The 27,972-nt window shown below is 39.9% G+C and overlaps 1 protein-coding gene across 2 annotated transcripts in view; it reads left to right on the top strand.

Moving 5' to 3' along the window:
• The window catches only part of LOC124948466 (homeotic protein antennapedia-like), a 321,146-nt gene that overhangs the window by 147,478 nt on the left and 145,696 nt on the right, over positions 1 to 27,972 (top strand). Inside the window, exon 1 of one of the 2 annotated variants that reach the window (XM_047492145.1) lies at positions 27,710 to 27,817. The exons of the other annotated variant lie outside the window; for it this stretch is intronic. The gene's annotated coding sequence lies outside the window, so the exon portion shown is untranslated. Of the gene's footprint in view, positions 1 to 27,709; positions 27,818 to 27,972 lie in introns of those variants that run through there. 2 annotated transcript variants of the gene reach the window in all.

Raw genomic sequence — 27,972 nt, 5'->3', positions numbered from 1 at the left:
TATCTTATAGGTTGAGATTCTTATTCATTTCACAGATCAACTATTTATTATTACGTTCGATGATTAATATTACTTCTGAATAAATTTAGAAATGTAAAATACGATTGAAATAAATACAATTGAAGGGGATGATTATATTGTTTATAATCGATAAAATATTCCGAATATATTTCCGAAATATATATGTATATATATATATATATATATATATAAGTAAATTTATCACGAAACGCGTTGTCAGGAAATCTTGGTCGTTGGTGAATAAATATTGCTGAAAGAATAAGTGAGTTCTTTGTAGGACCGACATGTCCTACTCAAGCATATCTAGCATAAGTGTTGACTTATGCGAAGAGATGCACGTACGTAGTTAGCTACGTGCGCATACGCAATTCTCTTCTCTCTCTCTCTCTCTCTCTCTCCCTCTCTCCCTTTCTCCCTCTCTTCTTGATTCTCGTAGCTTCCCCTAGTATCACCGATCCTCCTACTCTACCGGCGTGTCGTTCGTAGCCGTTTGACGTACGGAAGATTAACTACAAGCACGTAACCTCATCTGTCTATCTCACAGCGTGTAATCGCATGTACGCGACTAAGTGCATCGCAAGAGTAATCAGCACCGGAACGACTTAGCTTTGATTAATTGAATACACTCTAAGAGACGTGGCTATACCGACTTACGTGTCTATGCCACGCGCAAACTTTGTCTCTCTCTCTCTCTCTCTCTCTCTCTCTCTCTCTTTCTTTCTCTTCCTCTTTCTCCCTCTTTCTTTCTTATCTTCTCCCATACACGTATCTCTTATAAATCTTTATTCGTCTCCTTTTAATGTTGAAACGAACGATTCGCACGTTTTTCACGTACACTTTAGCTTATAACTTACAATAGCTTCTTTGCTTTTTATTGACTACTATATGAAAAAAAAAAAAAATAATAAATAAATAAATGAATAAATAGAGAGAGAGAGAGAGAGAGAGAGAAAATAAAATGACAAAGTAAAATTGTCAAAATTTTATACGATCAATCCTAACGCTACACTGAAATATATGTAATTTATTGATATAGCCAAAAGAGTATTACATTACTTTCGAATTTAGAACAAATACTTTTCCCATTTCCTCCCCCCTTCCAAATTATCACACATCCATTAACAAAGAAACACAGGTCTATTAACGTTCATATTCCTTTCCCAAATTTTGCCTCGAATTTGGATCGAATTATTGCGGCCTAGCCACAGCGCGCGGTAGGACGATTCGAAAATGATATGGCGAAGAAGACGCATGTGTGTATGTAGAGTATCACATACGATCGTCGAACGAGCTTTAACCTCGTTTGGTGATCGGTACGGGGGATCGTTCGCGTTTTGTCCGGGCGATCGCATTACGCCGTCGCGCTCGGTCGGCCACTTATTAACAGGTAATTATTTATAATGGAACAATGGAATTTAAATTAATAGTTTAGTTTCATTAATAACGCCGCGTAATTTCGCCCCCGTGCGTGTCAGTGCTAAATAAAATATATGAACCGGTGAACCCAACGCCGCATTACGGTCCGGTAATGCGCGTGCTGCATCGCAAAACAGCATCGTCCTCGTCTCTCTCTCTCTCTCTCTCTCTCTCTCTCTTTCTCTCTCTCTCCCACTCCCTCATTCTCTTTCTCTTTCTATCTATCCCTCTCAGTCCTTTACTAGAAGCGCCCCCTCTCCTCACCTCGCAAACCCCTCTTCCGGAGACACGCGTACCCCGCCAGGAATATAACCACTCTACGTCACGTCTGTTATAAACGCGTAAACACGTGCTGGTACCTCTGGAACCAGGTTGTCCACTATCGAGTAAATAATGGCGCATTAAGCTTTTTCATTCGCATTCGCATTCATTCGCGCGCTCTCGAATTTCTACGTACCTACCGCACGCGCGTAGTCGTTTTCCGTGCGACTCACGATCGAACGGCAAGCTAACGCGTTGTTCAAGGTTTGAGATTATTGCGAAAGAGAAAAAAAGAAAAAACAAAAAAAAAAGATGAAAAATAATAAGGGAAGAATATTTAGTAATGCATATAGAGTTTAACTTTACGAAGGAAAAATTTAACGATAAATTATAGGGTAGTCAATGGTATCCATCGACAGAATTAAATTGTTTTCGTTTATCTAATTAATAGATACCAGCATAATTTATTTTTATGGTTATCTGTATCGTGAAAATGAAAATAAAAAGAAAGAAAAAAAAGAAAAAAGAAAAAAAGAAAAAGCATACGATGATAGATTTATAGACATAGTCATTCTTATTATCTACCGAAAATACCCAATAGTGAATAGCTCTAATCTATTTCAAATACAAACGATAAGATCGAATTCTCTTCACCCTGTATCAGGTCCATTACAAGTCCATTAGCCATCTCGACTTCTTCGAATTACGAATTCCTCGAAATACTAACGGAGTTCGAATTAACACGAATTTACGCTTACAAAGGCTCGTCGCGAACCAGAGCACGGAGGGTAAACCGAAGTTCCTCGAAGAAAAGGCGTATTAAATCACGGGTACTTGCTCTGGAGCCCTTCCTTTGTCCTCGACCGATCGTGAACCAAGGAACACGAAGAGTCGAGGACCTACTTATCTCCCGAAAAGGAAAGAAAGGGAGATTTCTCCACCTCTATCTCCCTCTTACGTTTTTCCTTTTTTTCTTTTTTTTTTTTATCTAGTTACGAAGAAACGCGAAGAGATGGAGAGATGGGCGGGGGTGAGGTCGTTGTGGGAACGTTTCTCGGCTCGGTCGAAGACGACAACGATGGTGACGATGGTGATGGTGGTGGTGGTGGTGATGGTGATGGTGGTGGTGGTGTTTGTGCTTGAGGTACAGGGTGGGCTCTCGTTGCCGCCGGTAGAGAAGCAAGGGTGTTATCTGGCCGGCGGACGACCGAGTAGCAACATAAATATTAGGCTCCTCGTTAATGCCTCTGCTAGCTACTGGCGTTACGTTTCGCAGTAAGTAAATTATGCGATATGAAATTATTAGCGCCATTAAAGAAATTTATACTTTTTTGGTGGCACTCTTGCGCCAACCGGCACCCTCCATCGACGGGAGACAGGCGTTGGAGGGTGAGGTGGAGGCTGGGTAGATGGGGGAAAGAAAACACGAAAAAGTCTGTCTAAGAGAGACAAGGAGAAAGGTTGGATAGTAAGAGATATAGTAAGAGAGAACCAAGACGATTTTTCTATTTTATCAGTTTTGCTTCCCTCCTCGGCGATATCAAGCGAAACGCCTCCACCCTGCGGCTCGAACGTCATCTTCCGTCTTTTCCTACCATACTCGTTCCTCTCCAACCAGTCTCCGTCCCCGTTCCCGTCCCTGACCCCGTCCCAGTGGTGGCTTCCATTGCGGCGGCGCGCATCGTCTAATGTATTTGCAAGAGCCAATTCTCATCGTTATCCCTCCTCCTATGATATACGGTTACTGCGCTTTGATTGTCAGATATCTCCGTCGTTTGCCGCGTACTCGTAAAATGTTGCTTCGCCGGGACCGGAAGTGTGCCAGGCTGGATGACCTACAGGTGGTAGCTTTGACTTTCCCCACTCTAAATTGGAAAATCAAAGCGACTCTTCTCCGAGATAACTTCAGATTTTCCCCTTACATTTAAAAACTAATCTCGAAGTAGATATCGTACCTAATGCGCAGGTATATATCACTTTCGAGTAAACTTTCTTCCATAGTTTCGTACCAATATTATCATGAGGCATAATTCTATTAAAAAAAATATTAAATCTTCGAGGTCGAATGATCCGATGATATTTAAAAACCATATTCGTCGAGAATCATGATGACGATTAAAAAAAAAAAAAAAAAAAAAAAAAAAAAAAAAAAAAACAGAGAAAAGAAAAAGCAAAAAGAAAAAAGAGAAAAGAAGGAAGAAAAAGAAGGAAAAAAAGAAATTAATATTTTGAGAAAATTTTTCAAAAAGATCTGATAAAAAAAAAAAAAAGAAGACAAAAAAACGAGATAAGACAACATAAGTAAATGAACGCGGTAATGTCTTGCTTGTTGGACACTGTGAAACATATAGATCGAAAAAGATGATCATCGATCGAAAGACGAGGAAAGAAGAGGACTACTACTCGGTGAATCGAGAGACGATCGGTTTGCGCTACCGTGGCATGAATTTTGAGGCGGACTGTAGGCTACATTCTTGCGCCGCGGGCAAATAAAACGAGCCGACGAAGACAACATTATTACGGAGCGCTGCCAGCCATTGCTCATGCTCTGCTTCCTTACGTATTCCCATCGGTGTACGTGTGTACTAAAGGAGACGTACGCGCACACAGAGATAAAGGAGAGAGAGAGAGAGAGAGAGAGAGAGAGAGAGGAGGAGGGGGGATGGAGAGATTGAGAAAAAAAAGAGAGAAAGAAGCAGAGCACGGTGAATTCGTACTCCACCTCCTTCTACGCCTCTGCTCGGTATCGACAATAATTGAGTCTGCCCCCGAGTGAAGTAGCCCCATTAATTAGAAACTACTCTCTCGTGTTTCCGTCACATCTATCACACAACGACTCTTCTCTCTGTGTGTATGCTACGAAACACGACTCGATTCGATACGATGAAAAGGTCGGGAACTTGCGACGACTCGGGAACGACAACGACAACGACAAGTTTCTATCTCTCTTTCTCTTAAGAAATGCTCTTCTTAGGAATTCATCTTCGTGGCTCGGTTCTCTCTCGTCGTACAATTGTCAGTCAATCGAATACGATTCACCTGATCAATGATTTTTGATTATAATTGTAATCTTAATAGAACCTAAAGTTATTGTATACAATATGTATTTTCAATGGTGCATAGATATAATTATTAAATTACAAATTCGCTTTCTTGCTTTCTTGAATTTCTTTAGGGCAAAGAAAATAATAATAAAGTAAAATAAAATAAAATAAAATAAAATGAAATGAAATGAAGCAAAAAAAGGAAAAAAAAAAAAAAAAGAAAAATGATAAAGTAGACATAATACACTCGTATCAGTATATTTCTCCTAAGGATACAGTGCACGTCTTTATACTTTCTGCTTCTACTATCACGTATGTTATAGCAAAGAGGACGTGGATCTTGGCGAAGGAACAGAAAATTTTCTACGACGACGGCGGAAGGACGCGAAAAGAAGAAAGAGAGAGAGAGGGAGAGAGAGAGAGAGGGAGAGAAAAATTGAAGGAAAGAGAGAAAGAGAGAGAGAGAGAGAGAGAGAGAGAGTCGACGGAAGTTAATCTACGATGTGACGTGAAAGGATGTCAGCCGACGCCGTTATCATTAGGCTGTATAGGCTCCGAAAGTTAAGGTGCCATGGTGCGATGTACGAGCAGGTTCAGCAGAAGAGAGAATAAGGGAATAAAGTGGTGGAGGGCGCTACAATGGAGTTGGCACGCTCTGCGGTCATAGAATCATGGCTGTCTATTCAATGAGCTCGAAAATAGCCTTCTCTTACAGATATCTCGAGGGGATTCCGTTAGAGGAGTATATTTTATGAAGGTGCACGACCTGATGTACTTCTAATACCATGTATCTGTATTATTAAGTACCGATTCTTTAACAAAATAATGTCATTTTACCGAATGCCATATTAACGAAATATCATATAAAATTATCGTAGAACACGCATGTCGTTAAGAATAGTCAGTTATAATAATAACTTTTTTTTATAACCCATCGATACTTACGTCGGGATGAATTTTTTAATCCATGTATAAGAAGTGTTCTCAAAAGATAATAAAAAAAAAAAAAATTTGAAAATTCGATTAGAAACGAATTGAAATTATTAAAAATATCAATAATTAAATGTTAGTGTCGGATATTGGGCGGGTTTTATGTTTCGTATAAGCGATTGCGTTTCCTAGTGAAGAAACTCGTGAACGAATAAAAGAGGATGGTAAGAATCGCTAGACGAAAGTGGTACGAGACGTTAAGGTGTGGATCGTGGATTGGTGGAAGGCGGAGAAGCGGAGGTAAAAGGGTCGCCTAGGAGGTCACTGCCGAAGGAGTCGTAAGAGAGAAAGAGATGGTGGTGGCGATGCCGGTGCTGTAGGAGAGAAAGGTGGAAGAAGAGGGTACGGAGTCGAGCGAAGAAAACGGAGAGTGGGAAGAGCAAGGTGGATGGTGATGGGGGAAAAGGGGAAAGGGGAGGGAGAGTAAAGGGAAAGGAGAGAAGGTTGGGAGAAGGGGCAAGAGGTTGCCCTCCATGAATCACGACACGGAGGCTGATTTAGAGGGCCAGAAGTTGCCGCTATAGGTACTAGCTGCCTTCTGTAACCTCCACGTGAACCTACCACTATACTCTCGAGCGTGTCCTGCCGGATATTGCGCTCGAAAACACTGGAGATACAATTAGCTCGAACTCTCGGAAACCCATTTTGACGCGTCTTTTCATTCCTTTTCTGTCGAGGAAAAGAAATAAAGAAAGAAAGAAAGAGAGAGAGAGAGAGAGAAAATGAGAAAGAGAGAGAGAGTGAGAGAGAGAGAGAGAGAGAGAGAGAGATAAAAAAGACGAAACTGACAATGAGAAAAGAATCGATCTAGTAAGGAAGATTAGATCGAATCGTCTATATAAGTATCCTATATACGTATGTACATACGTCGACATTCGACTTTGCTGACGTTACCGAACGCTCGTATTGGGGATTCACGGGGCGCCTATTGTACGAACCGTATTCGAGACGGTCCGCCATTTGTTACGACTCCTCGACATCCTTCGAATTATGAATCACAGAGAAAGAGAGAGAGAGAGAGAGAGAGAGAACGGGTGAGAGCCTGTTCAGTGTGTATATCTTTGCGATGTATCGATATTACGCTAATATAAAATTATAGCTATCTACTGACATATGAATCTAGTATATCTAAATGATCTAAGTGATCTATAGTATAAAAGTTATAAAAATATAAAGCTATAAAAAAAAAGGTTCGGTTGTGAATTAAATGATCGAAACTATTATAGATATACAAAATTATGGAACTCTATTGAGGGGGTGTCGCATTAATAAGAATTTTTTAATGTTGGATCGGTATCAGGTATTTGAAATTAATTCAAGACGTTACTCCGCGCGATGAGACGCTTTTTCACGCGGCTTTAACATCTGATTTATAATATTTTGAGATCTTAAGTAAAGTATGTCTTATCTTCCTAAGTGCATTACCAGTGCCGCATACATTAGAGGCCCGCCCTCCGTCAGACTCCACCCCGGCGTGTATTAGGTACATACAGCTATGAGAAGGTTTACGAGGAGAGTCCGAAGCGGAATATTTTAAATGTATGCAAGAACACGTTCCGCCCTTCTCCTGGAGCGCGACTCCCGTGGAGTAATCTCCCTTTCATCGTCATGGAGAACCGAGTAATGTCGTTCGAGGGCGTGAACGCGTACGTACGTACGTACGTAGGTACGTAGATACGTACGTACGTACTTCCACTTACCGTACTTTCTCGAGTTTCTCGTTGAGCACTTGCCTTTATTAAAAGTAGGTATCTTCTTTGGTTAGTTCGGAGGTACGTAAATCTTTGAAATTATAAATAACCGTTCTAAGGGTCACTTATGGTATTTGAATAAAAAAAAGAAAAAAAAAAGAAGAAAAAAAAACAGAAATAGAAATAGAAAAAAAAATTGAAAAGTGCCTGTAAGATCGAAATTTTTTAACTGCAAAAGAAAAAGACCGATTAGAACGCAAATAATACGAATTAAGACGAGCCGATCGTTCGAGGTCCCGATGCAATAAATTAAGTCATGAGAGGAAGAGAGAGAGAGAGAGAGAGAGAGAGAGAGAGAGACAGACAAACAGAGAGAGAGAGAGAGAGGAGCTAGCGATACGTTCGCCGATCGAGAACGGCCCTGATAAATCTGAGCGCTCGTCGACGCAGACGCGAACCGCATGTATTTTACATTCTCAATTCGGAATGAGTAGATTTATTGAGCTTCAGTGAACTCCTCTCACTTCACCTCCTCTCGAATCCCGTGGCCTGTTTGGCCACGCGTACCTACCCGCACCGATATCTGCCCTGTGTAGAATCCTACTAGCGATGGTGCCAGAGGAGATTGGTGGAAAGGGAAAGGGAGAGATAGAATTCGAGGGTTGACGTTATTCTACAACAGTTCGCCTCGGCAACGAGTCTATGGCGGATTCAGTCCTATCGGTTGGAGCATGGAAACGCTAGAGTTTCGTATCTGGAGAGAGAGAGAGAGAAAGAGAGAGAGAGAGATAGAGATAGAGATAGAGATAGAGATAGAGATAGAGATAGATAGAAAGATGGAAAGAGAAGGAGGAGATGAAGGTGGTAAAGAGAGTGGGAGGGAGAGAGAGAAAATCAGTACACACGCACGATGGAAGAGGAGAACTATGAGAGTGTGTGAGCGCTTCGTCGCTTCTCCATTTCAAGCCTAAGCGCGGCCATTCATCAGGATTTCGGCGCGCAGACGTGCTTTATTACTGCTCGCTCGAAATTGCTATCCTACGACTCCATTCCGGTCTGCGAGCTTGCATGCGCTTACTCCTCTCTCTCTCTCTCTCTCTCTCTCTCTCTTTCTCTCTCTCTTTCTCTCTCTCTCTTTCTCTCTTTCTCTCCCTCTCTCCAGCACACTCTCTCACTCTCACATTCGTCTCTCCGCGAGGGATAATGCGTTAGAACCTTATATAAGGTTCGACCGCTTGCATACCCTTTAACCGAGTTTTCTCAATCGAACACGAATAGTTGTAAAAACTTGTATGAATTAACTGATATTATAGAGATCACGAGAGAAAATTATAATGTTTATAAATAATATTTAATAAAATTGTATATATAAAATTGTTTATATAAAATAAAAATATTAATTTTCAAAAGATATTTTTGTCAGCTAGATAAACTTGTTCCTCATCAAAAATTCATTTATCTATATAATCTTATATTTAAATGGATATATATATATATATACGTAGGAGTACTGAAAGTTGTTATCAACGCGATACGATTTTAAATGTATATTAAATCTTCCAACGATATTTCGTAGAAGAAGCGATGGTAATTCTTAAAACATCGATATTACCATTGACTCGAATGAGAATTTCATGCGGTCAAGTACCGTTTCATGCGATCGATGTCTCCTCGAACTCGTAAGACGGTGTCGACGTTGGAGGGTGCACTTCGGAGAGAATTCAAGCGTGTTCTCGCTAGTTTTAAGAAGAGTATCAAAAGAAAAAGAGAAGAAGAAGAAGAAGATAGAGAGAGAGAGAGAGAAAAAGAAAGAGAAAGAATGAAAGAACGCGTAGGAAGGAAACGAAGCGAAACGTTGGGGCATCGCGATCGCGCGGGCACTCGAGCGTCTCGCGTGATGCCCTTGGTCGGAACGTTAATGTGACAGTTTCCACATTCCTGCCATCCGCGGATAGTACAATAATAATAATTTCGAGTAAAAGTCGCGAGCGTGCTTGGGAAGGGGTGTCTCGACCCAGAGGGTACTTTCTTTCTTTCTTGCTTTCATTCTTTCTTTCTTTCTTTCTTTCTCATTCCCTTTCTCTCTCTCTCTCTCTCTTTCTTTCATTCTTTCTTTCTTTATTTCTTTCTCGTTTTCCTTCTTGTGCCTTTAGGAGAAACGAAGCGGGTGAAGAATAAGACACCAGACACATATTTTACGGCGGGGCACTTCACGAGGCATACCGCTTGCGCGTGCGCGCGTACGAAAGAGAAAGAGGGATCGAACAAGAGGGAGAAAGATAAAGAAAAGAAAGAGAGCGAACGAACGAGCGCGGACGTCGCGTCTTCTTCCGTTGAGTTATCGTTATATAAAACACTAAGCCAAAATGTGAATGCATTCGTCTTCGGGTCTGCCTCGCCTTCTGCGCTGCATCGAAGCGTTGCGTCGCCTCCGAGTCTCGTGGAACGTGCCAGAGAGAGAGAGAGAGAGAGAGAGAGAGAGAGAGAGAGAGAGAGAGAGAAAGAAAGAGAAAGAAGGAAAGAAATACGTGCATCGAGAGGAGAAACGGACAAGTACCTGCGACTTCATTACGTAGATAAATCGTCTCCTTTCTACGGTAAAAGCAGAAGCGTTTCGGAATGATATGCGTTTCACCAACGAACATAGACGTCATATGGATTTTTACTCACAATAATAAAGTAGTTGCATCGTTTTATCATCTATTTCATTATAAATTTTTCAAGATAATAAATTGAATAAAATAATAAACACATATATTAGATAATATAAAATATATATGATAATATTAAATAAGATAATAATACATTAGTAGTTTATGTGGAGTTATATGGCAATAAAGAAAAAAAAAAAAAAAAAAAAAAAGGAAAAGAAAATTAACAAACTACCATACTATTAACAACTAAAAATTAATTACTTCCATTATAAATTTTTCAACATAATAAATACAATGGGATGATAAGAATATATTAGATAATAAAAAATAATAGGTATATGATGGTATAGGGATAAAAAAAAAAAAAAGGAAAAGAAAAGAAATCAAAAATTAATTCAAAATACTAAAATGAAATAAAAAAAATAAAAAAATCGTCATTTTTATAATTACATAAAAATTCTAATAGAACTCGTCAAGGTACAACAATTAATATGATTATTTATATTATCGAGAGAAACAAAAGAAGAAGTATTCTTATTAAATATTACGTTCTAGTAGCGAATTATTCCTACCGCAGAGAGAAACGCCATTTTTCATTTGTCAGACGTGTACGAGAGAAAATCATACGGGAACCGACTACGAAACCTCATATTGAGTGCGAAAAAGCGTAGTCGGGGATCATATTTTACGTTCGCGCGTAAATGTACGCGCTGATCTCGTCCTCTCGTCGGCCGTTCCTGAAACGCGTGACCCATCCAACTTGGTCGTTGTTTGATATACGATATCATTGTCATTCATTCATCCTCGATTCTATATGGCCGTTCATTCATTTCCATCCCCGTTCGATGGAACGCGCATCGCTGATGTCAACGTTTAGTGTAACGGCGTGACTATGTTACCTACCGGTCGATCCTCACAATTTACAACGCTTTTCGATACTCTATGTAGATACGTAGATACATAAATATGTAGTAACGTAAATACATGTAAAAGTTCTAACGACGAAATGACTTCAGTCCCATCCCCTATCCCCATCCAACAATCCTCTCCCCTCTCATGCGAATGTATCAATCGCAAAAAGTATACGCATCATTCAATTCCTTTTGTTCATGATAATAAAAGTATATATTAAAATTCTACGATTAATTCTACGATTTTATCGAGATCGTTCGTAAAAAATCGAATTGAAAAGAAAAAAAAGCAAATTCGAAAAAAAAAAAAAAGAAATTCGAAACATATATCGTTCTACGATACCGTTCGAAATTATTCATTTCGTCAAAAGTTTGTCGATCGAAATCTTTGAAAAAAAAAAAAAAAAAACGATTCTATCAATTTCGCAATTTGACCATTCGATATAGACTCGTGATATAAAAGAATACGATTATTATATCACATTAGTTCTTGAAAGAATATAAAAATTCGATTTAGATCCGAACGTTCGACGTATAATGTTTATATTTGCAATAATCAAGAGGAAAAGTAAAAATTGGATAAAATTCATATTTTATCTGAACACGCATAAGTCTCGTTCGTCACGTTCGCTATCTTTGCCGCTCGACAGCTCTTTCTCTCTCTCTCTCTCTCTCTCTCTCTCTCTACCTCTCTGTCTCTTTCTCTCTTTCTCTATCAGAAAGTTCTCGCTCGTTTATCCTGCCTCAGGGTGGAAGAAAGGTAGGGAACAACGTAGTAAAGAAAGAAGTGCGAGGAATGTTAATACGAATATTATGATTTATCGATGAAACATCGGACGGTTGATGCGGTCCTGAGCATTCAACCACGAGGGGGAGGATTTCTTCCGGATATGTTGCCTCTTTTCTACCATTGCTATCGTATTTTTTCTTTTTCTTTCTCTCTCTCTCTCTCTCACTCTCTCGGTAGTTCAACTCCCTCAACCTTCACCTCACGCAAGACCTAGCGAAATGAAGAGAAAGAAGAAGAATAAGACGACGAGAAAGCTACATAGGGGTAGCTCACCACACTAACACCACACACTATCCAAGCACACGCGCGCGAACGCGTTCACGTAACGTAATGCCGGGGCACGGCGTTTTTCTTAGTCCGCCTGAGCCGCCGGAGATTTATTTCCAAGTCCCGCAAGACAAATGGTAAGATTGCGCCCAAAATTTTAACAGCGCATTTGGGTGAACACGTCCCTGCACCTCGAAGATACTCTACGGCCGCCTATACAACTGGTATAAAAGGGTAAGAGAGTGAGAAAGGGGGAGGACTTTGGGGTGAGGGAAGGGGGAACAAGAAAGAAAAGAAGTCACTTTAGATGGAAAGAGAAAGAGAGAAGGTAAGAAAACGAGAAAGACGGGGTTGGTAGGAAAAGAAGTTTTCTAGTTATCCTTACGGAGAATGCGGTCCCGAAACTCCTTGGTTTCGTGACAGAATCGAGCCGTGAAACGAGATCTTCCTTCGGGATGATTCGGAAGGGGTATCACCCCTTTTATAGCAATTATTGGCTTTCGATCAGTTCCACTCTATCTCTCACTCTCTCTCTCTCTCTCTCTCTCTCTCTCCTCTCTCCTCTCTTTTCATGTTTTCCCTCCTAACTCTTTTCTTTCCCTTCGTACAAGAAAATAATACTCCCACGCACTTGGAATTCGAAACCGCTGTACAAAATGTTCGGTGATTTGTGAGCTTTTCGATATTCAACTTTGTCGAACATTCTAATCTTATCCGAGGAAGAGAGACACAAGGGAAAAAAAGAAACAGAAAAAGAAAAAAATTGGAAAAAAACAGCTGTGACAAGATAACGAAATCTCTTGAATAAGATTTATGTATGTCGTTATATCTTAAGCTTCTAGCACTATATTATTTTATTTTATCTAATATGGTAAGAAAATTTTCTAATCTCAAAATATCGAAATAATATATTTGTTCGAATTGAAGTACAGTATATAAAATCGCCACGAATTTGTGGGAAATGAGAGAACCTTTCCGCACTAAATATATATATATATATATTTATATACAAGTATTATATATATATATATATGTGTGTGTGTATATATACAACGAAGAATGTTTGTGGCGCGTGCTTGGCGTGCTCGGCTACCAATTTCGTCAGCGTATAAATAATACACCGAGGGCGTTTTTCCGGATCTAGGAAGCACCCTCTTCTCGAGAATTAGGTTTCCTATCTGTCTCATGCACGCACTTCTTCCGCCTTTACCGTACCCCCAAGGTTTTATTACTTCTCGGTAGAAACTCCGCTAAGATTGCCTTCCTTCGAGCCGTCCTCCTGATCGATCGTACACCTCTACTAAGCAAAATATATTTTTCGAAGATTCCATCCCGATCCCTGCCAAATCGAACCACCTATATTCGTTTTAGTCGGTAACGTATAAATAAAAGTACAAGTAAAAGAATCCACGCTCCACATAGAGATTTATAACGGCGAGAAAGAGGCAAACACAAAAAAAAAAGAAAAGAGAAAAAAAAAAGGAAAAAAAAAGCAAAATAAAAGAGAACTGCGTTCACCTTTCGCACGCATTTTACCATTGTTCCACGTATACACACACATATACACACACACGCACGTACATATACATATACATATATACGCAAGTTAATAAAAAACAAAGACTATTTCGTATTATTTCTCGCGAGTAAATAGATTTATGTAAAGCTCAAACAATCTCTTCGACAATTCGTTTCGAACGAATGTACAGAAAGAAAATGAGAAAAATCGATCTCTAAACTCTAAGTATATACATAGATATAAATGAAAATAAAGTGTTCGATACCTCGCGATCATTCGATCGTTCTTCGGTGGCCTAGAAAATGTGGGTGGATACAGAAATAGAGAAGATAGAGGGGTTGGCTCATCGGCGTGCAACAAGGGGGTGCTTGTGACGCTCCTGTTTGAAGATAAACGCTCGCTGCGTTCAATGAAGTTGGCTATAAGGGTGCTCCCCAGTTTCGCTACTCGATGTCGACGGAGACTCATGGGGATAAAGAAGAAAGGGGTGGTATCGGCTCCGAACAGACTGATAGGTCCACCAGGGGAGGATTGAATTATCTGTGTTCCACGATATAACACCGTGATACAACTTACCTCGACGATTTTCTACGTTACACTAAGAAATTTCTTTCAACTCGATCGGCTTCAATACATCTTTCTTTTTCTTTCTTTTTTTTTTTTCCTTTTACTATTTCTATTCAGTTTTTTTTTTCTTTCTCTTTCTTTTCCCTCGGAACGTTTTAGCGTTATCGTGTTTATTCTTACGTACTAACGTTTGTTTACTACGCTTCGAAGGGTAAATGTTCATTACGATTCATTCACATTGTATCTCCTTAACACGTAAACAAAGGTCGTAATCGATATCTGTATATCTACTACGGTGTTGTATAACTTATAAAATCTCTCGCGTTTCTATATATATATATATTTGTATGTTTATATATATATGTGTGTGTGTGTGTGTGTGTGTGTGTATTCGTCGCTCCTTTTCTTTCTTTCTCTTTCTTCTCGACGATTTTCTTCGTTAAGAAGAGAAAAAGATAAGAAACGTTTGCTTCTTCGACAAAAGAATGAAATGTATTTACCGATACGAAGTATTTCCAAGTACGCCGACAAGTTCTCATTCGATTTAAACTGTTTTCGTAATTATGCATTCTCTTTCTTTCTCTTGACTCTTTTTTAACCCCTTTTTCCACTTACTCGAGGGAAAAGTGAAAAAAAAGAGAAAAAAAAAAAAGCAAGGAGGTAACTTTTGCAATGAATTTCGGTCATCGAACCGGTACTTCTTCTCGGTATAAAATCAATAGCCTTCGTTTCAAATCCAAGGAGAAAGGAAGTAAAGAAGAAAATAAAGAATCATGGAGGGTAAAGCGATCTTTCTCCATCCCAAAGTTGCCACCACTACTCTTTAGCCTCGAAGCGTGCAGTCAAGCCTCGGTCGAGCTAGTGCCGTCATTCCCGCGCCAGCCAGGCTACCCCTCTTCTCCACCCTTTCCTTCTATGCTTGTTCGTTCGTTCGTTTTCTCTCTCTCTCTTTCTCTCTCTCTCTCTCTCTCTCTCTCTCTCTCTCTCTCTCTCTCTCTCTCTCTCTCTCTCTTTCACTCGTCGAGTCCGTTTACCGAATGGCTGGCGTAGGTGATAGCGTTCGCGATAGCAATGCTGTCACCCCATCCATAAAACTCGCCGCTCGGCCGGCACAATTTTAAGTTTTACGCCATTTACAAAATGAGTCGCCATTATTTTTGCTAGCCGGATTTATCGCTACATACATTTAGACCGAGCGACAATCCAATTTATGTGGGAGTCCCGTAATAGTCTGCCACCGCAACGCGAGAAACCTCCGCCTCCTTCTGTTCTACGTTTCCAAGCTTCACTCACACCCCTCTTGACTACCTTTTTCATCCCTTTTCGCCGTTCCGTCACACCGTTCTCATTCTCGAGCCAAGTAGAAGCACGCTCCTCATTCACTCGGCAGGCACTGATTAAATAAAAGTACAAATGGACTCTCCTAATTAGTGTTAACGTTACCTCTACGTTCTTGTCCTATTTCAATTACCTCACTCGAGTTAGTTTTAACCTCGAATCTACTAGTACTAACCTTTCCATATATTATTTTCAAGAAAAACATAGCAATTATCGATAATAACGAAACATTCGAGTCATCGCTGGATTGTTTTGAAACTTTCCGCCGTGGATAATATATAAAATATAGTCGGTACAAATGATAAAAATTTCTTTAAGCTTAGAAACAAGAATGTCGTTTCGAGAGATATTCTTAAGTTCGAATAAATCAAATGCGTAACTTTCTTTTCATCGCCACACCCGCGTGCTCGTTCATCACTAAGGATTAGGATTTAATTGAGAATGATAAATAGAGGATTGCTTGTTAGAAACTACCCAATGTTAATTGAGACTTATACGAGAGAAACGAGTTCCGTTGAGACTTGTTAAATGTTCTCTAAAGCATAGTTCTCCTTTTGATCGTACAATTTCATTGACATGGTTACATCATTATTGATATTTCCATAGGTGAGGAGATTGTAAACAAACCAAAAAAAAAAAAAAGTAATATCCTCTTTCATTTTGTCAGGACCCGATACGTTCTATCATCGGAGGAAAGAGAATCAATGAAATAAGAAAATCTTCGAAAATCACCGAAGCAAGCGACGTGTATCTTCGAGATCGGGCGTGTCGAGGCTGCCATTGGCCGGCACTGTTTACACGAGTATGATCGATGCTACCGGATCAGGGAGACTCATATAATATCTCAACGAAAGGGAAAGAAAAAGTCGAAGGTTTAAGGGTAGTAGAGGATAAAACAGTGGGCAGGGGGTGATTTCGGTGGCAAAAGAAAAGGAAGAATACCAGCTGATAGGGGATGTCGTCGTCGGAAGAGTACGAAAGAGATGAGGGTTGAAGGGGAACACGAAAAGGCTGCGTCTGAGCTTGCCGGGATCTATGACCTCCCTTTTGTCCCTCTTCTATCCTCCCACGGCTAGCAGCAATTTTTTGTTCTTCGGCCGGTTGTATCAAATTACGATAAATATTACGGTGCTGACGTCTAGCTCAGGGGAGTTACCGCGCATGGTACGGCTCACGAGAAAAGTGTAGCAAGCGTTTCGAAGGCGTTCCTTGGCCAAAATGGACGACCAAAGGTAGAGCAATGAACTCGAACATCTTCCATGGAATATCAGAAATGAAGAGAAACTTATTTTTAGAAGATACAAAACCTTCTACGTTTAAGTGGGCGGATTTTCGACAACTTTCAAACGTAACGAGCTGTTTTAACTAAGAGAAACTATTTTAGACCGGAATGGAATATAACGAGAATATTTTCAAAGTCATTAAAAAAAAAATACTTTGACGTTTATATCGATCAAATGTAAAACATAATGCTTCGTAAGACATACCAAAAGGATTCATTTCCCTTGAAGAATTCTCGGCGACGTGTGGTGGTTGTTCTGGAAACGGGGAGACCGTTAGTCAGCGGTCGAGAATACCGAAGGAAGGTGGTGGAAAGTGAGAGAAGAAAGAAATGAAGGAGAAGGATGAGAGAAGAAGAAGAAGAAGAAGAAGAAATTCGTGCCGCGCGAGAAAAGATTCTAGATGATTCCGCGAGGGAAGGAGGACGAGGATGAGAAGGGACGGTGGGGTGGTGATGGTGGTAGTAGTGATGGTGTGTAGGTGGGTGGCTCCAGGGCATTATGTATATCCACAGCGAGAGTAAATATGTGAAAGCTCGATGGTACATAGGTATCCACCCTATCCGGTTGCGTGCGAAGGATAGAAAACAAGCGACGAGGCGGTGGAGGATGAGGATGAGAAGGGAGAGGAGAATGAGGAGGGGGAGTGGTGAGGGTGGGCGGTGGATCGGAGGGATGGTGGTGCCGCGGACGAGGGGGTAGAGGATCGGGTGGTAGGAGGAGCGGGAGGTCGGAGAAGGAGAAAGAGAGAGGCGGCTAGAGAGTACATAGTGGGGGTTGACAGAGATGAATTCGTTTCATTTCACGCTGGGAAGCTCTCGCGTTCCCCGCGTCCGATGATTTACTGGGCTACAATGTGGTAACCCATGATTTATCGTCACCAACACGCCGCCTCGCCACTACACTATACCTGGTACCTCTGACTACGTATGCGTCAGAGTCCGTGTGTCCAGAGAACTTGGCTATGTCCTTTTCTCTCTTTCGCCTTAGTACTTCGACCCTCTTCGTTCGTCTTTCATGCTCCGAGCATGTCCTGCGCGAGTGAGAGAAGGACAACAGGACGAGAAGGGATCTCACGGCCGGAGTCACGGAATATATATGCCTTTCTACGTATCGCACAACGAGGAGGAGGACGACGAGGACGACGTCGTCGTCGTCGTCGTCGTCGTCGTCGTCGTCGCCGGCACCTCCGACCGATGATTCCACGCTCCACCGACTTTATTTATGCACTTGGATCTCCTACGAAGGCACGCATTACGATCGCGCGTACCTCCGATCCGAGCAAGTCTCGTATCTTTTTTCTTTATTTTTTTTTTTTTTTTTTTTTTTTTTTATTTTCTTTTTTCCTCTCTACCTTATTTTCCTTTTGGTTCAAGGATAACATATCGGTTAGTCGGAAAATGTCATCCTTTATCGAGAGATAACATTTTCAAGACCGAGAAATTTCAACTATCCTTTCGTATTTCAAAGCATATCTTAGTAACTATCGTCTTTAATTCGCAAACGGAAATTTTGCGGGATGAGATAGCTCTCGACTTCTGACCGGTTCTTGTAAGGAGATTAACAGCCACGTAGCCAGGCGCATATTAACGTCCCGCTGCGGTCGCAACCGCGGCGGGTGTGGAGTTTCGGGTTTAGAGCGTCAAATCGCTCGGTCAACCGTAACGAGACCGTATCGTGGCCATCATGGTTGAAACGGACGCGGTCAACAAGAATAAGTATAATTACGTCGGCTGTTATGTTGAACCACCGAGGTGGGCTTCCTCTGTTCTACGGATCACTGAAAATTCCTACCTGTGCGTAACCGCATCCGTACGCTACCTACGCGCCATGAGCTTTACTGGATATCAATTTCATATCGATTCGATGCCCTTGATGGAATATTGATCGAATATAATTTCTTCGTATCTCATAACTAAAATTGCACGCTTCTTACGCTTTCTTTTTTCACGGGTATCGTCTGACAATGTTACAAAAAAATAAAAAAAGAAAAAAAGAATAATCCAATAAAAATCAAACATACGAATTTATACAGTTAGTTTATCGATATTTGCTCGATAACGATTCTAATATGTCTAATATCATGCTATTGGTAATCGTTCACTGTGATTAGTAATGGCAAACCACCGACTCTTACGGACGAATATTTATAGGTAAACACGCAGCTGTGTTACAACTACAAATGCGGTAAGAGCAACTGCCGGGCAAGTTCTTGAACGCACGAAACGTCGGCCAAAGTAACCTTCGGTCGTTGCAAACTCGAAAGCAAGACTCGACTACCGCGATCCCCACTTCTAAGCCGAAGTTTGCAGCTCAGAATCCTGGAAAGTCTAGATCCTGACTTTCGAGGGTCCGCCCGCTTGCTTTCATTAGGAATCTCCCTGATCCTGACACTGTTCCGCGGTCCCCGCATTTACCTCCTTCCGGAGATTTATCTCGACCACGCAAACTTTCTATACTATTGTAAACAAGAACGGTGCCCGATGTTTAAAGTGAGGAATTTCTTCCTTCCGTCCATCTTAAAATAAATTCTAATTATCGTTTCTTCCCTTACGAAACTACTTACGTTATATGAATACATAGTTTCATCCTACCTTTGTTATAGTTTTGAAAGTAAATGAAAATAAAAAAATCTTATCGACCGAATTATATTTCGTGATAAACTAAGTTGAAACTTTAAATGAATCAATAGCGCAAATGATTTAATTAAAAGTATTTATATCATTCGATAGAATATGTAGATAATACATCTTGTATGCAATTGAAAGATAAACACCATATTAGGTTTGAAACGAGACTCAGCAAAACTGATCATCTCTCGATGTTCGCTCGATGTCGCTCTCTCATGCGTTCTCTCATTTCCCTGAAGCCATTAGGAAATGGCGCGGGAAAATATGAGCCTCTATATCATCGGTTAATTCGACGAAAGCCTGATCCGAGTGACGCTCGATCCGAGTATAGGCGAATGTACTGTACGAGAAAGGAAGACTACAACTCGGCTCCGAAACGCGGCGTGCCTGCATTTTTTATCGCACTTTAATTACTCCACGCACTCGGCAGCATTCGCGCATTCCATGCGACGATATCTCAAACGCAACCGCATTATATTCGTTACGTAACTGCGTAACGCGATATATTTCGGGAAATAATGAGCGCTTTCACGTGAACCGGACATTGTTGCGCGCGCAACTCCACACACTGTATTACCTTCGTATGCTTCATTCTGTTCTACCGTAGCCATGGGTTTACCATAAACACCATAATCCCTGGCTTCATCTTATATTGTCTAAATGCACATTACGTATAGCGGTATATGGAGAGGGGGAAGGCGGGGCGGGAAGAGAAGAAAAAAATTTTCTTCCTTTTTCATTTTTCTTATTCTTTGTCTCCATTAACATAAATATATAATAATTATTAAAAAAAAAAAAAAAAAAAAAAAAAAAAAAAAAAAAAAAAAAAAAATACATGCGCATGGAGGAATACTCGACGACAACCTATTCGTCAAAACGTAGATGTTGCAATTAGCTATAGCAGAGATACATCGAAATAATACATAAATCAAATTTCTTCGATACGAATCACATATTGAGAGACGGCTGACTTTTATGATTTATCAACGAGAGTAAGTCTCTCGACATTCGTCATTTGAATACCGGGACGTTTACCGTGTGAAACGAGAGTTGAACTGTGAAAAGCATGCGGATGTCGGAATGAGAATATACGCGTGACGGAAAAAATGTCTGTCTCTTGTTCGCCGAACGACGCTCCTACTATTTTGTTTCTCATTGAGCGAGGAAAAGTTTAAAGGATGAAGTAATAGAGGGATGATGATAGTGATGTTAGGATCGTTTCGTATCGTCAGAATTCAGATTTTATAGCACCGTTAAGTTAGCCCGACTATTTTCGAAACTTCTACGATTGTCTTGCGTGTAAACGGTCGTATTAAATGGTGCGGAAGGTAAATATCGTATAATATGTTTTGTACTAGAGCGACATTAATAATTCTTTGCTGTCGTCTCTCGCGAATGTTCTGTACTTTCGAGCGAATGGGATTTATTTAAAAAGGGGGAGTTCGATGGCTTGATAAAAAAAAAAGTCAACAATTTCATACGTTCGATTTTTTATATTAACGAAAAAAATTCCTTTGTTCATTTTACCGCACTAGCTTGGGTATCGATTTTACTTTTTTTTTTTTTGTTTTTTTTTTGTTTTTGACACATCGCATTAAATAATATTAACGCAAAAATATTTCAACCATTTGTTGTTACATCTTTTGTCGCGTATATATATATATATATATATATATACATCTATGATTAATGTTACATATTATCTATATATCCAAATATATTATATATTATATAACTTATCATTGCTTTATGTTGATTAAAAAAAGACATTTACTTGTGAATCTTTGTATCTAATACATGCTCGAAAAATTCGAAATAAATTTTATCGTCGTTTTAACGAATTAGCCTGATCGCATGTATACGCGTAAGCATAAGGGGAATAATTGTTGTCGCGTTTCCCTTACGCGCTATTTAACACGACGACAGTGAGGGGTCCGATCCAAGACGCTCGCTGTTTCCCGAATTAGTCGAAAATTTATGATGTTGTGCAACGACGTCGTCAGTACGTTAGGAAATGTTCGCATCCCATACTTTAGGGCTTTCGACAGTGGAGTATCTCCTTTTCTTCCGCCATCCTTCGAACTAACAAAGAGAAGCGGAAGTACAAACAAAAAAATAACTACACGTATCTCCAAAATATTTGTTCTCATCCTAGAAAATACTACAACTACTGAAAATAGTTCATGAACCCATCTATTCACTCGGTTTCCATTAATTATTACGCTTAATTTCTATCTTTCTTAATAGCATTGTAAATTAATAAGACGCATTTAGTAAATAAAAAATGTGTGTCACGTTTTTATTTTAAATTATCATAGAACACAATTATATATATGTTTTCGATCAACCTGAACAAATGAAATTTTATTTCTGATCGACTGAATTCTTAAAAAAAAAAAAAAAAAAAAAAAAAAAAAAAAAAAAAAAAAAAAAAAAAAAAAATTCTTAAAAAATTGACTACTTTAGAATTGAATTCTTATTGTTATTTTCATAAAATTGATGATAATGCTAAGAATGATATATATATATATATATATATATATATAAAAGAAAGAAAAAAAAAAGAAGCAATATCACGAAAACGTTAGCTTGTGGCTACGATCCTTTTCATCCTGATGTCCTTCAGAAAAGGCCAAAAGGGGGCAAGAGAACGTCTGAATGACGGGATTCATGCCCCACCGTGGATTCAGAGACGTCGTGAATGGAAGCAGAGGAAGGGCTTCGGAAATTAAACGTCCCGTGGATGTTCTTTTTGTCGCGAGCCGTAATGTACGGCTGCTCCTTCGAGGAGCGACTCCCCTCGCCTCTCCTTTTCCCCATCGTTTCTCTTTCTCTCTTTCTCTTTCTCTCGCACATGAACGTACCCACACTATTCGCTTTTACGGAGAACCGAGAGGGAGACCTGCCACGGCGGCGAGCAGGACAATTTCGCTACGATAAGGAAGTAGATCCTGCCGGGAGATATCCTGGATCCTTCCAACCCGTAGAATAAATCCACACATACACGTATTTGCATATGTACATATGTGTGCTCGCGTGGAACGCGACAGGCAATGAATACCGAATGGATATGCGTGTATTCCTACAAGATCTACCTATTTCGTGGATATCCTCTGGACGCTCGGCGAATGTTTCCGTTTCTTCATCAGTAACTGCCACTTCTATGGTATAAAGAATTTCTTTTCTTTTTTTTTTTTCCCCCTTTGTTATTGCTCTCCACGGAGAAACGTAACATTCCCTGTAAACTTTTCTGATCCTGATAAATGATAAACGTAATATCGTCCAAGATACCACTGTATCTCTTTTACTCTTTCAAGATTTTAATCTTAGCTATTCTTTTTATGCCATGGAATACTGTATTAAAGAGAACACATGTAACGCTTGGTCGCATTAATGGAAAATGCACTCGTTTACCTACTTGCTTTTACGCTTAGCGAAAAATTAATGATACGAAAGTCGTCCGCTCTCTTTATCATAGATATTTACTTTTATTTTTCTTCCTATTTTCTACGAACTATAAATTTTGTCCTTATAAAATATAACGTAAGGTTATCATTAATTTGAAATTTTTTTTTTTTATTAATTTTCATCGTTAAACATTTTAAATAAATTTTTAGCCTGGATAGAAAACAACAATAACAACAACAACAACAACAAAATCAATAAATAAGATATACGTAATATAACAGAAACAATAAATAAATTTGAATATATATATATATATATATATATATATATATATATATATATATATAAATTAAAAGTGGATACAAGCGGCTTAAAAAAAGAAGGAAAAAAAAAACAAAAAAAAAAGAAGAAGAAGAAGAAAGAAAGCAATGAAACACGCGTGTAAAGTAGCTCAGAAGTCTCAAGTGTTTCTAAAAGACTACGTCCATCGAGGAGAATATAAAGCACGCGCTAGTGACGCATGCGTAGAAGCGAGAACGAATGCGACCCGTTGAACCTAACACAGTATTCGGCCATTGGTCGTACTCATAAGCGCCGATAGATGCGCGCTTGTACGGCCATGCGTGAGGGGCTGGCTCGCACATGTGCTTCGTATCTTTCAAGTTTCGTACACGATACAATTTTTCGACTACGTGTTTTATTATAGTGCCAAACTTATGTCAGTGATATATGGGAATGCCTGTACTTTTTTTCTTTTTCCTTTTTTCTATTTTTTTTCTTTTCTTCTTTTTTTTTCTTTTTTCTTTTTTTTTTTTTTTTTTTTTTTTTTTTTTTTTTCTCTTTCTCTCAGTATTAACGTTGACCAACATCTTTGAGAAAAAAAATTCACAAAAATATCTACACTTGTGTCGTAAGGCTCGACGAGTTGTAAATTCTTTTTAAGAGGCATCTAATTAAATGTCAAACTTACCGGTCTTTCGACGTAGAAATTGTCTTTAGAAACGACCTTCCAACTTGCCATTTATAGAATAACGAGAAACGAAGCATGGCTCGTAGAAGAAAATCAATGGCGTCGGAATGTACTGCTGCATCGATTATATGCGCTGCCGGCGGTCACGTGCTTCCTCACATTGCTACGAAGTTTTTTCTTTTCTTCTTTTTCTTGTTCTTCTTCTTCTTCTTCTTCTTCTTCTCGCAGATAAATGATACCTTTTGTGAAATCAATCATAATCAAAATAATTGTATGCATTTATAAATAAACACGTAAATTACTTTTTTATTATTTTTTCATTCTATCACATCTATGAAATTTCTTTTGTTCTTTTTTCTTTTTTCTTTTTTTTCTTTCTTTCTTTTTTTTTTTTTCTTTTTTTTTTGCTTTTTTCTCCATTCCATTCTTACTTGTTACATAATCTTGTATAATAAACACATTATTAAAAGGAGTTAAAAATCAATGTCTATATTTAGACGTATATTAATCCTTCCCAATCATTCCAATTCCTTCAGATATATATGTTTGTATGCACTTTCATAGGATAGGTATACAAAACTGCGGAAGTGGATTTAACGATTCTAAAGCTCTGGGTTATGCCAAGCGTACTTTAATTCTCTGTCAAAATATTGAGGAACTAACAAGCATTAGTATTATGAACGACGTGTACGGGGTCAGTGTCGGCAGGTTGCTACTAGCTGCCTGTTTAGTTATTGTTTCCGCCACAGATTATAGGAAAGGGGTCTTTATTACCCTATGGTGCTAATATACGTAGGCTCGCACACTAATGCATACTTCACTCGTTCTAACACACAACCACGTATAGGCCTGTGCGAGCTCGCACCTGTTGGCGCCTACGATTATGGCCGCAATAACATTTCGTCAAACCATAACCCTTATTCGCCAATCTAGATCAAAACCTATCGAGAAAAATATTTATTAACTTACTTACGCTTTTTATTAATATCGATCGATTAGCAAAAGTATATTATATAAATTATATAAATTATTTTCAGATTTATAATTATTATCAAAAGAATTTTCTTTTTGATCCGTGTAATAATTTCTTTTTCATAAACGCACACCTGTTACACTAGCAAAAATTAATGCATGTTTTAAATTCACGAGCGACGGATACATTTTCTTCGTATATAAACCACAGTTGACGACCGAATATCAACTTACATTGTAAATTAGTACTAAATTTTAAATCAGACGCATAAAATCTAAGTAATTACGTATGTGGTAGATACGTACATGCATACATAGATATAAGTTTCGCGTGCACTCTCTCGTACACTTTAGAATCAAACGTACGCGTTCGTGCGTTTCTTCTTTTTCCCTTTTGTTCCTTTTTTGCTTGTTTGTTTGGTTTATTTTTTTGGGGTTTTTTTTTGTTGTTGCTTTTTTTTCCTTTACTTTTTTTTTTTTTCTTCTTTTTTTTCTTTCTTTCTTTCTTTCTTTTTAACCATTTTGTAGAGCAACTAATATCGCACAGGGACACAAATACGTGAAACGGAAAGGAGACCGGGTTCCAATTCATTGATTTTACGTCGCAACATTATTTATTGTCCAATATATCGGGCTTGTCGATACCATTCGTTGCGTCATGCGCCATAATAACGGTATCTTCTGTAAAAGTGTTCATTGCCGTGTAGTAGGACGAAAAGGAAGGATCTTCCGTGCTTTAAATTCTTCAGGAAGAGCGGCGAATAAATACCGGATGATATATGCTCAGCAAAGAGAGAAAGAGAGACGAGAGAAGGGAGATAGAAAGAGGGAGAGAGAGGGGGAGGGTGAGGAGAGAGAGAGAGAGAGAGAGAGAGAGAGGAAGAGAAAGAGAGAGACGTGGTCAACCGAGCACTTCCAGCTCTAAATTTGGAGCCGAGTTTAGACGAGCTCGATTTAAATTTACCAGAAGTGGAATTGGCCTCGCAACGAAACACAATTTCCGGACCAACTCATTTGCGCGTCTAAATTAATACGATAATACCAGATTGAATGCGTAACTTAAACTCGCTACGGTTTTGACATTTGTCCATGTGGTACCAAAAATAAACATAATTTCATCTATAAAATAATCCAATATTTTTCACCTTAATATTATTCCCATTTATATTCTCAATATAAATAATATTAAATATAATAAAACGTTATCAATTGCAAATGTATTTTTATTAACGTAATAACATGAAATATCGATTGAAAATTTATCGATTAATCATGGAAATATTGATTAATAATTAAAACGCTCATTCATTAGATAAAGAATATAATGAAGGAACGATTAAATCGTAACGAGGGAGGCCATCGTTAGAGAGCTATATTGACTCTCGATCTTTGAAACAGAAACGTGTGTCTGTCGGTGGTACGGTTCGGATCGATAAGCTCGCGTGATCGAAATTAACGCGACGTGCCACGGGAGCAAAAACGAGGTCTCTCGTCCGTTAAAAATCCGTCGAGCCCGACGCATCGATAATCCAACGAGAATCGACCATATAGTAACGCGTTGTGCCCACCACGTGGCACTAAAGAGAGAGAGAGAGAGAGAGAGAGAGAGAGAGAGAGAGAGAGAGAGAGAGAGAGAGAAAGAAAGAGAGAGAGAGAGAGAGAGAGAGAGAAAGGTATATCTACATATACCTAAGCGTACATATACGAATTCAGTATTCATCCATAGTAAACTTACATATATGCGTATTTACACGTATTCACACATGCGTAGATACGTGCAGAGACGTATAAACGACGGCAGCGCGGCGGTAGTTGGCGGGGACTACAAATCACCATTACTCGATGTATATCGCGATGCTATATAATTATACCTATAACGCCAAGCACCAGGTAATGGCTCAATCCTGCATGTGCATGCGATGATAACCAGCCCCCGAAGGTGGATACCGCTAGGTGGGGTCTCTTTGCTGCCCGCGAGATTCAAAGAGCACGTTTACGATTGGCCGACGCGTAGTCACGTGCCGTGTTACGTCACCGTGGCCATCCTCGTGAGCGGCGCGAGCGAGAAAAAGAGAACGGCGTGTTCTCTCTCTCTCTCTCTCTTTCTCTCTCTTTCTTTCTCTCGCTCTCTCCTACCGAGAAGAAGAGAGAGAAAGATGGACAAGAAGCGCGCGCGCGCGCACGCGTGTGCCCGAAAGAACGAAACGAACGAAAGAGAAACGGAAACAGGTAGACATTCTCGTACTGGAGAAAGAGAAGAGAAACTTTATCCTTGGAGAGTATGAGTCGAAAGGACAAGGAAAGAATTTAGAGGAGAGCTTGAAAAAGGATAGAAAAAGAATAGAAAGAAAGCATAGGAAAAAGAGAGAAAGCTTACTCTTTCTCTGTTTCTTTTTTTCTCTTTCCCTCTTTTTCTTTCTCTTTCTCTCTTGGTATCCCCCTTCCCGGTATTAACAACGCCCTTGCATATAAATCCCCGTTTCGTTCATGTGCGAGAATGGTCGCGTGTGGGTGCTCGTCCGTCTCCGTCCCTTCCACGCGTCGGCCGAAGCTTCGTCCTTCTCCAGAGTCGATTTCTCTCACTCTCTCACTCTCTCTCTCTCTCTCTCTTTCTCTTTCTCTCACTCACTCTCTCTCTCTCTCTCTCTCACTCACTCACTTACTCTCTCTCTCTCTCTCTCTCTCTCTCACAATGTATTTCTCTCCATCTTCGTTCGGATTCCCCGCCTCTCTAGCATTCGCGCGAGCAGGATAGAGAGAACGGAGGGTTGGCCAAGCGAGTAAGAGAAAGAGAGAGAGAGAGAGAGAGAGAGTGAGAGAGAATGAGAGAGAGAGAAAGAGAAAGAGAATGAGCAAGAGAAGGAGGGTCGAGCGAGCGAGAGCGAGAGAGAGAGCGGAGGCAGCGCCGCGTGGCGGTACGAGGTGGGGACTATCGGGCCGTAAACCATCCGCGGTGAACATTTAACTCACGTATTGCCATCCGACAAGTTTGCTTTGGCCCGCGAGAGAGCGTCACCCGAGCTGTTTGCCCCGAGTCGAAGAAGGCCAAGACGAGAAGCGACGATAGCTCGAGAGAGCCGACGTTAACGTACGTAAAACGGTTTGCCATTCTATACGGTCAAGAGACACGCGCGCGTTCTAACAAACGAAAGAACACGACACGATCCAAACGATTCTCACGCGCTTCCGATCGCCCGCCGGGGCACTCCTATCTCTCTCTCTCTCTCTCTCTCTCTCTCTCTC

This window comes from Vespa velutina, chromosome 4 (genome assembly GCF_912470025.1).
Source record: "Vespa velutina chromosome 4, iVesVel2.1, whole genome shotgun sequence".
NCBI lineage: Eukaryota > Metazoa > Arthropoda > Insecta > Hymenoptera > Vespidae > Vespa > Vespa velutina.
The sequence above is the reverse complement of the archived record's forward strand: the minus strand, read 5'-3'. Positions and strand labels throughout refer to the sequence as shown.